Below are 14,312 nucleotides of genomic sequence, written 5' to 3'. Positions count from 1 at the left end.
GGACACCTCCTGCCCAGATGAGACAGCCCTGGCACTGCTCCTGCAGCACGTTTTCAGACAAAACCCACTCTCCTTTCATTTAAGGACATGCAGTCATTCCAACACTTGCAGGATTTCACCTTTCTCTACCAAGGAGCATCTCACTGGGAGCTCACAGCACTCCAGATTGCAGGCAGCAGACTCTTCCACATCCATGCTCCAGCATCATCTGTTCCATCCTGCACAATATTCCCCCAGCTCGGGCTCTGCAGGAGCAGCTCCTATGTTTGCCCACAGCCTGCCAACACCAGGATGCTCCTCCTGATTGTTTCAGGCTGCAAAAGCCCCAAGAAAAGCTTTGGATTCACTGTGTGCACACAGACTGGCCTCTGGAAAAGGAAACAGCTTTGGCTTTGGTATCTCCAGCATCTCAAATACCAAACAAGACACAGACAGATGTTAATTCTGCAGAATAGCCATCTAAGTCAATCCGTGCCCGGTATCACCTCAATTCTGCCTTTTCTAATGCACCTACAGTTAATTTTCTATTGGAGATGGAGCTGGCAGACCCTCTCATTAAATACACACTTTCAGGTGAGACCCCCCCAGGCACTGTTACTCACTGGAATTAAACAGGTACACCAGGACTGGTGGTAAAAATAAAAATAGCCCCAGCTCTGGGCATGCCAGGGAAGGCAGCAGCCTTCTGTGCACAGCAGCAAAATCAACTTAATCACAAATGACAACTTCTGAAAGCCTTTACTTTGGATTCATCCTTGGCATTTTTCTAGGCCAGCTTGAAAACAAAAGCTTTGTCTTCTTAAAATGCAATTGCCTCAGGCACCTCTAAAAAAAGTGACATAACTCAGGTTTGAAAAATGCCTCCTGGGTTTCAGATCCTCCTAAGAGCCTCTTTACTATTCAGCTTGATTCAGATTACCCAGATCAGCATGAACTCTGCAGATTTAGCCCCAGCTACCAGCACAGGTATAAAATGCACACATTTAGGATTATTTTTTTAAACTATATGATTAAAGCTCTACAGTTATGAAAAAAGAACTTGTTATTGATCTGAATGGTTGCTCCCTTCCTTTTCTCCAGCAGGTTTATAAACACTCTCTGATGACCGTTTATTCTGAATTTCACTCTATTCAGTTTCTTCCAGATTTTTTTCCCCAGCCTGTTTTTCTTGCTGGGTATTTTCAACCTTTCCATCACAAACCTCAAGCTGTGAGAAGAATGAGCAACTTGTTTTGGAATCATAATTTGAGCCTAAAATTTGATTCTTGTTTCTTCTCCCCTGCATAAACCTTTTTTATTTCAGTAATTTTACGAGCAGTGACTCTGTGCTTCTGCAAATCCAGGAGCACAGCCCTGTGCCAGTAACTTGATGGGAGGGGGCAAGGAAGGAAAAGCTGCAATTTTATGAGACAGACACAGCTACTTCCAATGCCTACAATTAACACCTTGGATAAATCCACAGTACCTTTAGCATATCACAGATTTTTAAACGCATAGGCTGTTTTCTTTGAGCAGATACAAATTTACTGCTAGGTCTGAAAACTCCTTATGCAGCCACCAGTGAAGAAGTTAAATCAAAAGGAGTTTTGTTGCTTTCACTGAATGATTTGGGACACAGAGAGCTGTAAGCTGTCTTGGTGATGGCAACACGTTAGAGTCTTTTTCTGAATGATCAAGTCCCATCACTTACTCCACATAAACTGCTCTCTGTCAAGAGCTTTAATCCTCTCTTTTCAATCCCTAAATAAAACATCCTCCCCAAACTCACTGTCTATTATCAGCCATTTCTAAAGAAAGTGGCTCTTAAGAGACACACCTCTTTCTGCTTTGCCGTTCTCCTGAAATCCATCTCCAACATCAGCCTGACAGAAGTGAAACAGCAGCAATCTTCCCCGGCTCAGAGAGCTGGAGGAGTGTCTGAACACCCTCCCCTCTCCAACGAAGCCTTCACACGCGGCCAGAACCACAGAAAAGCTTCCAGGAACGGCAGCAATAAACCTTGTGACAAGCTGTCAGCCAGAGCAGGCAGCCCAGGAAGATGCTCCAGGGTCACACATCTGAAGTTCTGCTTGTGGTACTGCTCCTCAGCTCCCATCCCTGCATCCCAGAGCTCACCTGGGAGCCAGGCTCCTTCCCTGTCCTTTAGAACAACGCAGGGAGCCCAAATCCCAACAAACAGCAGGGGAAAATGAGCATCCCAGAGCTCACCAGAAAGCCAGGCTCCTTCCCTGTCCTTTACAACAATGCAAAGAGCCCAAATCCCAACAAACACAGGATAAAGGACAGGGCAAAATGAGCATCCCAGAGCTGACTAGGAAGCCAGGCTCCCTCCCTGTCCTTAAGAACAATGCTAAGAGCCCAAATCCCAACAAACAGCAAAATACAGGGCAAAATGAGCATCCCAGAGCTGACTTGGAAGCCAGGCTCCTTCCCTGTCCTTTAGAACAATGCAAAGAGCCTAGATCCCAAAAAAAGCAGAACACAGGACAGGGCAAAGGGAAAGCGGCACCTCCCATTCGCTGCTGAAGGGAGACCCGGAGTGGAGGCACCTGCGGGAGAGCTCAGCCCTCCTCCCGCAGCAGGGACAGTCCGGAGGGGCTGGGACACAGCCCGGCCCTGCTGGCCCGATGACAGCCAAGGAAAACAGGTTCAGCCACTGAGATCCAGGGCCAATGCCAAGGGCTGGTGCTGGCCCTGCCAGCTCGGGGAGGGCGGCAGCAGGGTCCGACCCGCGGTGCCACCGCCGTCCCTCCCTGCCCAGCCATCGGCCACCACACGGACTGACTGCTGGGGAAGGACAGCAGGTTCCTCAATAGGAAATAAAAGGGTCTTTTCTTCTAGCCCTGAAAGCCCAAGCCAGCCGTGATGCCACTGAGTTCAGTCCCCTCAAGAGCCAGAGCAGCCGCTGCGCTGAGGGCAGGCCCCCGAGCCCCACAGCACGGGCTGGCTCCCGGCCCTTCCCCATGCCAAAACCACGGGAGAAATACACTCAGAAGTGGTGGAGTCACCATCCCTGGAGGCATTTAAGAGGTGTAAAAGTGACACTTGGGGACATGGCTTAGTGGTGGGCTTGGCAGTGCTGGACTCGATCTTAGCGGGCTTTTCCAACCTAAGTAATTCTGGGATTCTGTGCTAAAGCATTGCAGTACAACTGCGATGGGCTGTTCCTGCAGGTGGGCTCTTGCTCTTCAGGAACAAGAAGAGCAGTCAGAAAACAGTCAGAAAATAAAGGTGCACATCCAGCCCGCTGTCCATCCCAGCAGTCTGTGTCTCTGCTGTCCAAAGGGAATCAGCCGCCGGACACCCTGCCAAAGGCACGGCCAGATCTGACTGTTTCACACTCACCAAAGCTGCTCTAGAGCAAGAGCCAGAGTTTCATACATCACCTCAAATCAGCACAATCATTAAGGTTGAAAAAGAACTCCAAAATCATCAGGCTCCAACCTCTGACCGAGTCGCCCCGTGCCAACTAAAACCGTACGGCCGAGCGTCACATCTGCTCATTTTTAACATTCCCAAGGATGGTGACTCCACCACTTCCCTGGGGAGCCTGTTCCCACATACAACTCCCGACAGACACCAGCAGCCCCGACATAATCGTGACAGAGAAGCTCCGGCAGTGCCGGCACCGCGCGCTGGAGCCCGCAGGGCTCCGCTCGGACCCGCGGGGAGCGGCGCGGCTCAGCGCCGCTCGGGCTCGGTATTCCGCCAGTTTTCTCGCTACGAAGCCGCTCCCGCTGCCCGAGGCCCCGCTGGGAGGGCAGCCGAGCATCTCCGGTCTGCTGGAGGGACAAACTACCCCGCGACCGTGCGGCCACACCGCGGACATCCCTGCCAAGCCCCGGGACCCGCGCAGGGCTCAGCCCCGGAGCCTTCGCCGCCCCGGCGGGGTCGGACCCACCCGGCAGCCGCTTCCAGGCGCGGCACTTCCCCATCCCGCAAAACGGGGAAAACGTGCACCAGGGGCGGAAAAACCTAACCACACACAAAAAAAGCGATGGGGAAAGTGAAGATTGAAAAGGAAAAAAAAAAAATTAAAGCAGCACTAAGTCACTGTGTCACTAGCAAGGGGAGCCTGCGCTACCAGCACGGACCGCACGCTCTGGCTGGCGGGAGCGGCACCCCGCAGCAGCCGGGGGAAGGGGCGGCAGCACTCACCGGGCAGTCGGCGCCGGGCAGGTCGGTGCCGTGCGGACGGAGGGCACGGCCCGTCCCGCCTCGCCCGCGGGAGCCGCCGGCTCAGTGCCGCGCACCGCCCCGCGCCGCGGCTCCTTCCCGCCGACCGTACCACGGCTCCGAGCCGGGGGGGACCCACGCGCCGCGGAGCGCCCACTCCTCTACCCACCGCCCGCTCTCGCTGCTGCCGCGGCGCAGCCTGTACCGATCCGTCCTCACGGGGCTGTGCCGGGCAGGCCGCTCCGCCGGAACTCGGCCTGGGGCAGCGCTGCTCGCCGCGCACCGCCCGCTCCCTCCCGCTCCGCTGTCCGCGCGGTGGAAGAGTCCAGAGCGGGGCGGGCACGGGCGGGGCCGGGCGCGCGGGGCTGCTCCGGGCGCGGGTCCCCGCGAGCGAGCAGTGGGGCGGCCCCGGCGGGCTCGGCTGCGCTCGGGGCTCTCGGTGTCCGCGGTCTCCGTCCCGCACCGCGGCCCGGGAGCTGCGGAGCAGCCGCTCCCAACGCTCGCAGCGGCACCGCTCGCTCTTTGCCTACACCCGGTTCACCGGAGCCGCAGCCGAAGTTCGCACCCGCCGAGCGCGCAGCGGAGCCGCGGGTCCAGCGCGGAGCTCCGGCCGGGCCGCTCTTCCCCAGGGGCTCTCGGTAACAGCGCGATGCTCAGCTCGGCTGCTTCATTCTGTATCCGCCTGCTCCTGGCACTCACCGGGAAGGAAGCGGTTCCTTTGGGAAAATGATGTTTCCTGACCGAAATTAACGCCCGGCATTTCGCCGCTGTCTAAAGGCGAGGGAAGGCCGGGCTGAGCGCCCCGGCGCTAGAGGGACCGGCACACAGGGAGCCGTGCAGGGACAGCATCGCTTGGAGGCGGCACACGGGTTCCACAGCTCACGGCAGCGGGGTCCGGGTGACATCAATGCAAATAATTTCATGCAGCTGCTCTCAACAGCGTGCTAGGGAAGGGCAGGAGCTCACCAGCAGGAGCGAGCCATCAGAGAGGCATAAATCACAATCGCCGTCAATTACCATTATCCCGGCGCTGCCAAGCTCACCGCTAACCCATGTCCCCAAATGCCACATCCTCACAGCTTTTAAACCCCCCTGGGCAGCTGTGCTGGGGTTGCACAACACTTTCAGTGAAGAAATTTATCCCTGTTACATGCCTGGGATAGTGCAACAGCACAAATCAATCAAGGCAAATCCCCCACAAGTTTCCCCCACTGATCCCATCAGAATTATAGTGGCATTTAAGCAATCAGTTACACAAAACTGTCTGACACAGTGCTGGTTGCTGATGGGACTGATGGGAGTGTTGAGGGGCTCAGAAGGTACCTCTGAAGGTTGGGTAAAGACCCCTCAGTAAGGTGAACTCTCCTGTCAACATCAAGATGTCTCTGGCTGTGAGCTGGAGGCAAGAACTCGGTACCTACCAACCCAAATGACAGCAATTAACTGGCTTTTTAGCTTAATTTTTCTTGGGCAGCTCATGGCTGACAGAGGGCAGGGCTGGATGGGATATTGGGAATTAATTCTTCCATGTGAGGGTGGGCACGCCCTGGCACAGGGTGCCCAGAGCAGCTGGGGCTGCCTGTGGATCCCAGGCAGTGTCCAAGGCCAGGCTGGACAGGGCTTGGAGCACCCTGGGATGGTGGAATGTGTCCCTGCCAATAGCAGAGGATGGGATAAGATGGCCTTTAAGGTCTTTTCCAACCCAACCCATTCCATTATTCCATGATATCTCTTCCAAGCTCCAGTTTTTCACCTGCACCATGTGCTTTCCCTTGGCAGGGCTGAAAGCCACACCAGCTTCCTGGTGGAATGCACTGTTTTCCCATGAAATCCAAATTCCCCAGTCTGACACAGGATGTTGCTGTCCCTCTCTTCTCAGACAGCAATGTCCTCTTTGGGTTTGGCTTTCCATGATAAATCCCCCCTCAGAGTGAGATCACAGCAGGGCTGTGATCAGGGCATCAAAGTGCCTGTTCTGGCCATGGCATCTCCTTCTTTCCTTCCAAATTCTAATTCCCTTGGAGCTTCACAACAACATTTCAGAATCATTTAGTGATATTTTCTCAGGGCTAGAACATTCAGAGCTTTCACCAAAATTCTCCACCCACCAAAGCTCCAGGAATGTCTATGAACTTGTGCAGCAGCAGGTGCTTCTCTTATTAGTCCAGAATTAAGTTTTCATCAAGCCCTGATTTCTTTAGAGCCCTATTTATTATTGCTTAACAATCACTTGAAAGTCTATGGGTGGGAAGCAATACAAAAGCATCTTTCATTATTCATTAAGGACAAGTGATGCAGGGCTTTTGGAAGGGAATAGAAAGTACACAGGCTTTTCTGCATTTAAAACAATTATTTCTTATTAATAACCCTGCAGAAAGGTGCCCCGTGGAGATGTGCAGTTTGGGTGTTTTGAAGTTCAGTCTCTTGATCACAAAAAGAGTTTTTCTTCCCCTGTGACATTCCTCAGCAGAGATCCTGAGAAATGTTTTGTCATTTTTATTTTTAAAAAAATATTTAGGTGATTATTTTTGGGGGGATGTCCCCCTCCTGGGATGGATAATAATGTAGTGGTGATTGTGGAGATCAAGACACAATCTCTGTGAGAGTCTGTCAGGAGACTAAAAAAGCTGCAGCAGGATTGGGAAGAGGATTGGGGAGCCACAAGATTCCAGGAGAGCTCAGGTTGGAAGGGACATTGAGAGTCTCATTTTGAGGGTGCATTTCTCAGGTGTGAGAAATGGCTGTGGCTATTAGGGCATGGCCCAGCAAAGACCCCTGAGGGGTCTTGCCCCTTGTAACTGTACTCAGGTGGAGCCCAACCCATCCCTGATCTCCCTGGAGCCCAGGGCTCCTCCAGCCTTTGCAAAGCCACCTGCACTGGGAGGTGCTCACTTGGTTTGCCGGGAGGAAACCACACCCAAGCCCTTCCCAGCACCAAGGCACTGGGCTGCTGTGGGTTTCCATGTGAGGAGCCACAGAAGATGCTCCTTGCCAGCCTTTTATCCCAGGGAGAAGGGGACAGGGACCTCCAGCCTGCAGAGCTGAGGATCTGCTGATCCAATTCCCTTGGTGTGCCCTGAACACTCACACACTGCTCTGAGGATGAGGAACCACTCAGAACAATTTTGCTGAGGTCCCACTGGTGAGGAGGAGCTCCAGGGCATGGCCCAGCACCTCTGGCTGTGCCTTCCCTGAGGATCTGTCCCTCCAATCCTGAATGAGTGTCCTTGAGGCTGCAGATTGGCAAATTCAGAAGGCCCTTGTCACCGTCATATTTTCTGGAAATATTTCTTTGCTTGGGATTTTGCTCCTGGGAAACCGAGAAGCCTCAGAGAAAAAGGAAAACAATAATTATCTGATTTGCTTCTCCTGTGTTTTGCTGCTTTGGAATGTGTTTGGACATTGTTTACCAACAGGTGATTGTTTCATTGGTTTCATGTGAATTGTTTTGACTTTATGGCCAATCAGGGCCAAGCTGTGTCAGGGCTCTGGAAGGAGTCTTGCATTTTCATTATTATCTTTTTAGCCTTCTGTCTGTATTCTTTAGTATAGTTTAGTATAGAATTGTTTTATATAATATTGTATTATAAAATAATAAATGAGCCTTCTGAGAACATGGAGTCAGAGTCATCATTCCTTCCTTTGTCTGGGAACCCTGAAAATACAACAGGCCCTGCAAGAAGCCAGCACGGGGCTGTGCACAGGCAGAGTGCCATCACCAGAGAAGGAGGCACAGGGAGCCCACAGAGCATCCATGTGGTGGGGAGCTGTTCCCAGAGTCCCACGGCCAGCAGAGTCTGGCTGTGCCTCAGATTCCCTCAGTTTGTCCCCTCCCTGCCACATCCTGCCTCTGCCTCCCTGCTTGGAAAAATGGGGCAATGCTAGAGGTGATGTCTGTGGGGACTTGGGGCCGTGTGGGGCCTGGGGGTGCCAGCTCAGCTGGAAAGGGGAGAATGTGGGGAGAGCCTGGAGGGGCCATCTGGGGATTGCTGAGGTCACTTGGTTTGTCCAGCTGGAGAAGAGAAGGCTGAGGTCAGACCTCATCAGGGGCTGCAGCTCCTCCCGAGGGCAGCTCTGATCTCTGCTCTGGGACAGGGACAGGGCATGGCTGGAGCTGTGCCAGGGAGGCTCAGGCTGGATACCAGGGCAAGGCTCTTCCCCAGAGGGTGCTGGCACTGCCCAGGCCCCCCAGGGAATGGGCTCGGCCCCGAGGCTGCCAGAGCTCCAGGGGCTGCCAGGGGTGCCCAGGGTGGGGCTGTTGGGGTGTCTGTGCAGGGCTGGGGCTGCCCTGGGTGATCCTGGGGGTCCCTCCCAGCTCAGGACATTCTATTCTGGGAGCAGGGCTGAGGGCAGAGCCCCTTCCTGGGGAGCTCCCTGGGCCATGGTGCAGCTGTCAGAGCTCCTGTGACAGGGTGCTGCCTGCTGAAACATCCAAAGAAAGTCAGTCTGTGGGGTTGTGAGGTCTCCAGGACAAGGTGAGAGATGAGAATCTGACTCCATGTTCTCAGAAGGCTGATTTATATTATATTATATTATATTATATTATATTATATTATATTATATTATATTATATTCTAAAACTATACTAAAGAAAGAGAAAGGAGACATCAGAAGGCTAAACAAGAATGATAATGAAAGCTCATGATTGACTCCTCAGAGTCCGACACAGCTGATGGTGATTGGTCATTAATGAAAAACAATTCACATGGAACCAATCAAAGATGCACCTGTTGGTAAATGATCTCCAGACCACATTACCAAGAAATCAAATAATCATTGTTTTCATTCTTTTCTGAAGCCTCTCAGTCCTCCCCCCCCCCCAAAAAAAAAAAATCCTAGCAAAGAGATTTTTCAGAAAATATCATAATAACATGAGTCCACTTGTGGGACCCTTCCCTGGCTCCTAATTGGATGTGGGACCCTAGAAGCTGACAGGTCCTTTTAATTCTTTTTATTGGCATGTTTGTCCTAGACACTGTGTGTGGCTGGATCCCTCAGACATTTAACTCTCTCACCCTTCCCATCACCCTGTTTTCAATCTTCCACATTTGATTTTTTGTGCTGGGAGATGGAGAAATACCAGTGGGTTTCTTTCCTCATTTTTTCTCTGTTTTTAATGAATTTTTCATTTTGTTTCACTCATACAGAAAGAATAACAATGAAGCAACAGTGTCAACATAGAAAGAATTTGCACCGAAGTCACACCATGGCCAATCTGCAGCAGCAATAACAGATTCTGTGAATCCCACTGAAGGGAATCATAAGTGGAAGGGGTGGGGAGTGCAAATGAAAGGCTCTGAACTAATTTGTGCTTTCCACACCACAAAGCCCCATTCTAAGGAGCTGTTTAAAGAACAAGCAAAAAAGAAAAAAAGAAAAAAAGAAAAAAAGAAAAAGAGCACTCTGCCAAAGCAGATTTCTAATAGGAGAGGAGCAAGAAATACCCAGGTCCTTTGTGATGTTTAGAAAAATAAGTTGTCTGAAAAAGGCAGATTTCTCCATCTCCATCTCCTGGGAGATGCCCAGGATGCTGCCAGGGGCTGGGATCACATCTGGGCTGAGCAGGCGCTGGAGTTGGGCTGGATTTGCTGTCATGCCAGACTCAGCTCTGCAGTGGCTGCCCCAGTAATGGCTCTGCTTCCCAGGCTGAGCCAGGTTCTCCTTTTAGATTTGTTGTTCTTTCCAGGAGGTGTTAACACCAATTTATGAGCTCAGTGGGATGACAGAGCTGGGTGAGCAGCACTGACCTTGGAACTCACCTCTCAGATTTCTTTTTCCACCCCATCTCAAAGTCAGTCTAAAAGCAATAAAAGGATGTTGGAAGGGGGGAGCTGGAGCTCATCCACTTGATGTTAAAGGAGGGAAAACTCAGTGAACATGATCTCAAAAAGCAGGTGCCTTGCAGGTGGCTGTACCCATACTCCTGTTGTCTCAGGAAGGGCTGCACGTCTTGCCTCAGGCTCCTGCCCACAGGAATTCCTGCCAAGGAGTCACAGAGTCATGGATCAGAAAATCCTGAGCTGGGAGGAGCCCTCCAGGATCATCCAGGACACCCAACAATCACACCCTGTGCATGAAAGTGTTGTCCAAATGCTCTGGCAGCCCTGGGGCTGTACCCCCTGCCCTGTGTATATCCTTTTCTTCCAGGATCTGCACACTACATGCAGCTGAAAACATGCTGAAAACAAAACCTATGCTTATTTTCTTATATTTTTCTTACTGTTACATTGAGGAAATCAAAGATTTGCTGCTAAGGACTCCCTCCACCTTACAGGATGCACAATGGGAGGCAGCACAAAGAGGATTATCTCAGAAAAGACAGAAAAACAATTAATATGTTGGGGAAGGGGGAGCAAATAAAGAATATTTCTTCCAAAGATCATTAAAAAGAAGCCAATTTGCCTGAAGTGTGGTGGTTAAACAGCCCTGGCACATGTTGTCCAGAGAAGCTGTGGCTGCCCCTGCATCCCTGAAAATTTCTAAGGCCAGGCTGGGCAGGGCTTGGAGCAACCTGGGATAGTGGAAGATGGGGTTGGAGTGAGCTGATATTTTGGTCTCTTACAACACAACACATTGCATAATTTTATGAGTTTCTTCCTCACAACAACACTTTGTCTGCCAAGGTACTTTGTGGCCCAGAAATGCTGCCCAGCTCCAGCAGTGACATTATGAGCTACCAGGTGAAGGTGACGCTTTGAGTGAGTGTCCCCAGGGAGAGGAGCAGGGATACTGATCACACAGGGCCACACCTGCCCAGGTAGCTCCTGTTCCCTTGGTTGTTGTTCCTGGCCACAGGCACCAATAAATCTGCCACTGTCTGGGCATCAGCAGCGCTTCCCAGATCGACTTTGCTCGGCTTGGTTCAAGTGCCTGATAAATGAAGGAAGCACAAGAACGATAAAGACTAAATCTTATCTTAATAGCCTTTCATTATTAACTGTCTCCAGATTTATGTGTCACTGGAGCAGGGAGGGAGGGAGGCCAGGCACCACTGGGGTGAGCCCAGGCAGGTTCCTGCCTTTTCCCATCAGTCAGGTCTGGCTCTGTGGTTGGTTTTTTGTTTCTCTACACTGTAGGGAAACTGTCCCTGTGCTGCTCTTGGCCTCCAGGTCCTTTCCCTCTTGGATCCCCTGGGATGGCAGTCCTGTGGAGAGGCAGAGGCAGGATCAGCTCCTCACCCCAGGCTGCTCCAGGGAAAAGGGAGAAGTGAGGGCTGTCCCAGCTGGAAAAGAACACTGAGGAGCAGCATCATCCAATTCCCCAGCAGGATGCTTCCCACTGCCTTGGCCATGCTCCAGGAGAGGGATGTGGATGTGCTCCAACAATGCTTTTATTTCACAGCACCTTCCTGCCTTCCTGTGCCTCCAGACAGACCTGCCTGCTGAAACCTGCTGTGCCAAAGGATTTCTCACCTGGGAAAGCTGGCAGAGCCCTGCCCACTGGCAGCTCCCGTGGGTGTGCATTGACAAATGGATGCAGCACCATGGGAGCTGCTGGGAGTGGGGGAAGGACCAACCTTCATCTGAACAGGGAGGAGAAATGTGGGGAGGGGTCTGGCAGCAGGGACTGGGTGCTACAGCTGAGCCCAGCACCCCTGCCTGGCTGCCAGAGCCTGTGCTGATGGCAGGAGAACAGCAGCAAAAACAGAAGAATTCAAAAAGTGGCTTGGGAAGCTCAGATCAATCCCTTTGCAAACCCACCAGTGCCTCCCAAACCATGTGGTATTTCTGCCTGCTGGAAGCGTGGGATCCTTTCTTAGGCACATCTTAATTTGTGTGTCCTTTAGCACTTTTCCCTAAAAAGCCCCAAAAGGAGAGTTCCTGCCGCAGTTGCCATCCAGGAGTTCCCATTCTTAGCAGGAGCACATCCACTTCCCTGAGACCTGCTGTCATTAGGTGCCCAGGCAGAAATCCCACAGAAATGCTTTAATTAAAATGGACATTAAGAGCTCACTCATTCAAGCCAAAGAACATTAGGAGGAATTTAAATGAAGAGATTTTTAAATCTGTGACATTTGTTCTAATGAGAAAACACTTTCTAATCCTAAGTGTCTCCTAATTCAAAACAGATTGGAAAGATTGCAAGTGAAAACAATTTTTTTTTTCTCCCCAAAAACACGTCCTGTAATTAGTAGACCTAACTGGCAAATACCATTTGTCTTTTCCATCCAGCTTCCACATCAGCTTGGAAGCAGGAGGTGACAAACAACCTAGGAATGCACCCACAGGTGTTGGTATTTTATGTTAGGACAGGTAACAGAACTCATGGAAATTTCCACCACATCAATCCCAGCATCTGGTGGGGGGAAAAACTGATATGGAGGATGCAGGATGCTCCTGATCCATCTAATGAAAGGGATATTGCTGCAGCCAGGGCTGGATGCTGAGGAGGGGCAGGGAAGCAATCTGTTTGCAACAGAGGAAAAACATCCAGTGATTTGCCAGAGTGGGACTATTTTTGTCTGGAAATACTGAGATAATGAAATGTGAAATAACAGCAGACAGAAAAGTGTGAAGCCTCAAATGAGAGTAACGTGGGGATGCAGCAAACCCTTTCAGGGGGGGTTAGACAGGTGTTAGAGAGGTGAAATACAATCCCTCCTCCTTTGTGTTAATCATGGAAGAGTTGGCAGGAGAACTGAAGGGTCCTTAATTTTTTGTGTGTTTCACAAATAAAAGTCCCACACAGTAGAAGGTGACACGTTCTGCTCCTCCTTCAATTGTCTTTTATTTGGGAATTTTGCCCTCAGTAAGACTGGAAATGTGCTGGGTGCTACTGCACATTTCTGGGAATCCTAGACATCCACGGTTTGTAAGGACTTTATCCTTTTCCCTAGGAAAAAAGAGACAATTGTACCAACAGAAATCCCAGCAATTTTGTCTTTGTTTGAAAAGACAGGCTAAGGAAGGCAGGAACCTCCCTTGAAATGGAAAATGAAAACCCCCTCCCTCAGAATTGTTATAGTTTTGAAATTAAGGGGCTCTCAGGCAAAGATATCAGAATAGGAATAACAGTTCTTTATTAGGGAAAAAATAAAAATAAAATAAGCAATGCAAATGTAATACAAACCAACCCTGCCAGAGTGATCACAGGCCCTGGCCCCTGTGTGTCAGGGGGGTGTCCCAGCCCCATCCCATGGGGGCTCAGCCCTCCTGCAGTGCCAGCTGTGGCTCTGCTGCAGCAGGGATCCTGCACAAGGGGGGAGTTTTCCTCTGCAGCTCCAGGGCTGCTGCAGATGGGCCTGGGCTCCCTCTGGCCATGCAGGGCAGCAGAAAGCTGCTCCTCTGGCAATGCAGGGGGCAAAGGCTGCTGTGCTGTGCCAGGCTCAGATTGGATCCAGGTAGGAATGCTTGGCTCCTCCCCTGGGCGGAGCATCTCCCCATGGGATGCTGGGATTGGATCAGCCCTGCAGGGACACTCAGTGGCCATGGACAGCAGAGATCTCCTGGAGGGAGGGTTGGCTGTGGGAGAGAGAAAGAAAACTGCCCCAGGAACAGCAGAGAACTGCCCCACCTCTGAGAGATGGGGACAGAACACACAGCCCCATTTCCAGCCTCAGACACACAGAATTACCTACAACATCACAGACCATCAGCTCTCTCTGTCCCTGTGTGCTGGGACAGTGACCTGGTGCTGACAGCTCATCCTGTCCCAGGGCTGAGCCAGATCCTCTCTGCTCAGAGCCCTCAAGGCAGGGCAGGGCTGCTCCACAGACAGAGTCCTCCCTCAGCCAGCACCTGGATTTGGGAAATGAGGTGTTCTGCAGCAAACTGGATGGGCATCTGCCTGGATCCAGCCTCCCACCTCCTTCAGATTTTGCAGAAACTGGCTCCACAGCTAAAATTCACCATCAGCCTTACTCCTCCAATGGGACAAACAAAAGGATCTGGATGCAAAGACCCCAAGCCTGGATTGGGATGTTTGTGGCATGTATCCACCTTTAGTTCCATGCACAACATTCTCTTCCCTAACAAGGAGCGTGGTTGCAGATGACATAATCCTGTTTGAAATCCAGACCTGCCCGGTTGCTGTGATGGAGGGGATGGTGGTGCCACTGGCTCCAGATGGATCAGGTTTGCCTTGTTTCCTGCTGGCTCCCTGTAAATCCATGAGCATAAATGACAGCACAATCCCCA

The 14,312-nt window shown here is 51.5% G+C and overlaps 1 protein-coding gene across 2 annotated transcripts in view; it reads right to left on the bottom strand.

Moving 5' to 3' along the window:
- The window catches only part of RALY (RALY heterogeneous nuclear ribonucleoprotein), a 133,700-nt gene extending 129,463 nt beyond the window's left edge, over positions 1-4,237 (bottom strand). The window contains exon 1 of one of the 2 annotated variants that reach the window (XM_054274503.1): positions 4,159-4,237. The gene's annotated coding sequence lies outside the window, so the exon portion shown is untranslated. The remainder of the gene's footprint in view (positions 1-4,158) is intronic. The other variant, XM_054274502.1, reaches the window with a different exon arrangement.
- Positions 4,238-14,312: the final 10,075 nt, after the last annotated feature.

This window comes from Melozone crissalis, unplaced genomic scaffold, assembly GCF_028551555.1.
Source record: "Melozone crissalis strain CALT ecotype California unplaced genomic scaffold, PUWL_Pcris_2 ptg000017l_1, whole genome shotgun sequence".
Classification (NCBI taxonomy): domain Eukaryota; kingdom Metazoa; phylum Chordata; class Aves; order Passeriformes; family Passerellidae; genus Melozone; species Melozone crissalis.
Note: the sequence above shows the minus strand (reverse complement) of the source record. Positions and strands in the feature narration are given on the sequence as shown.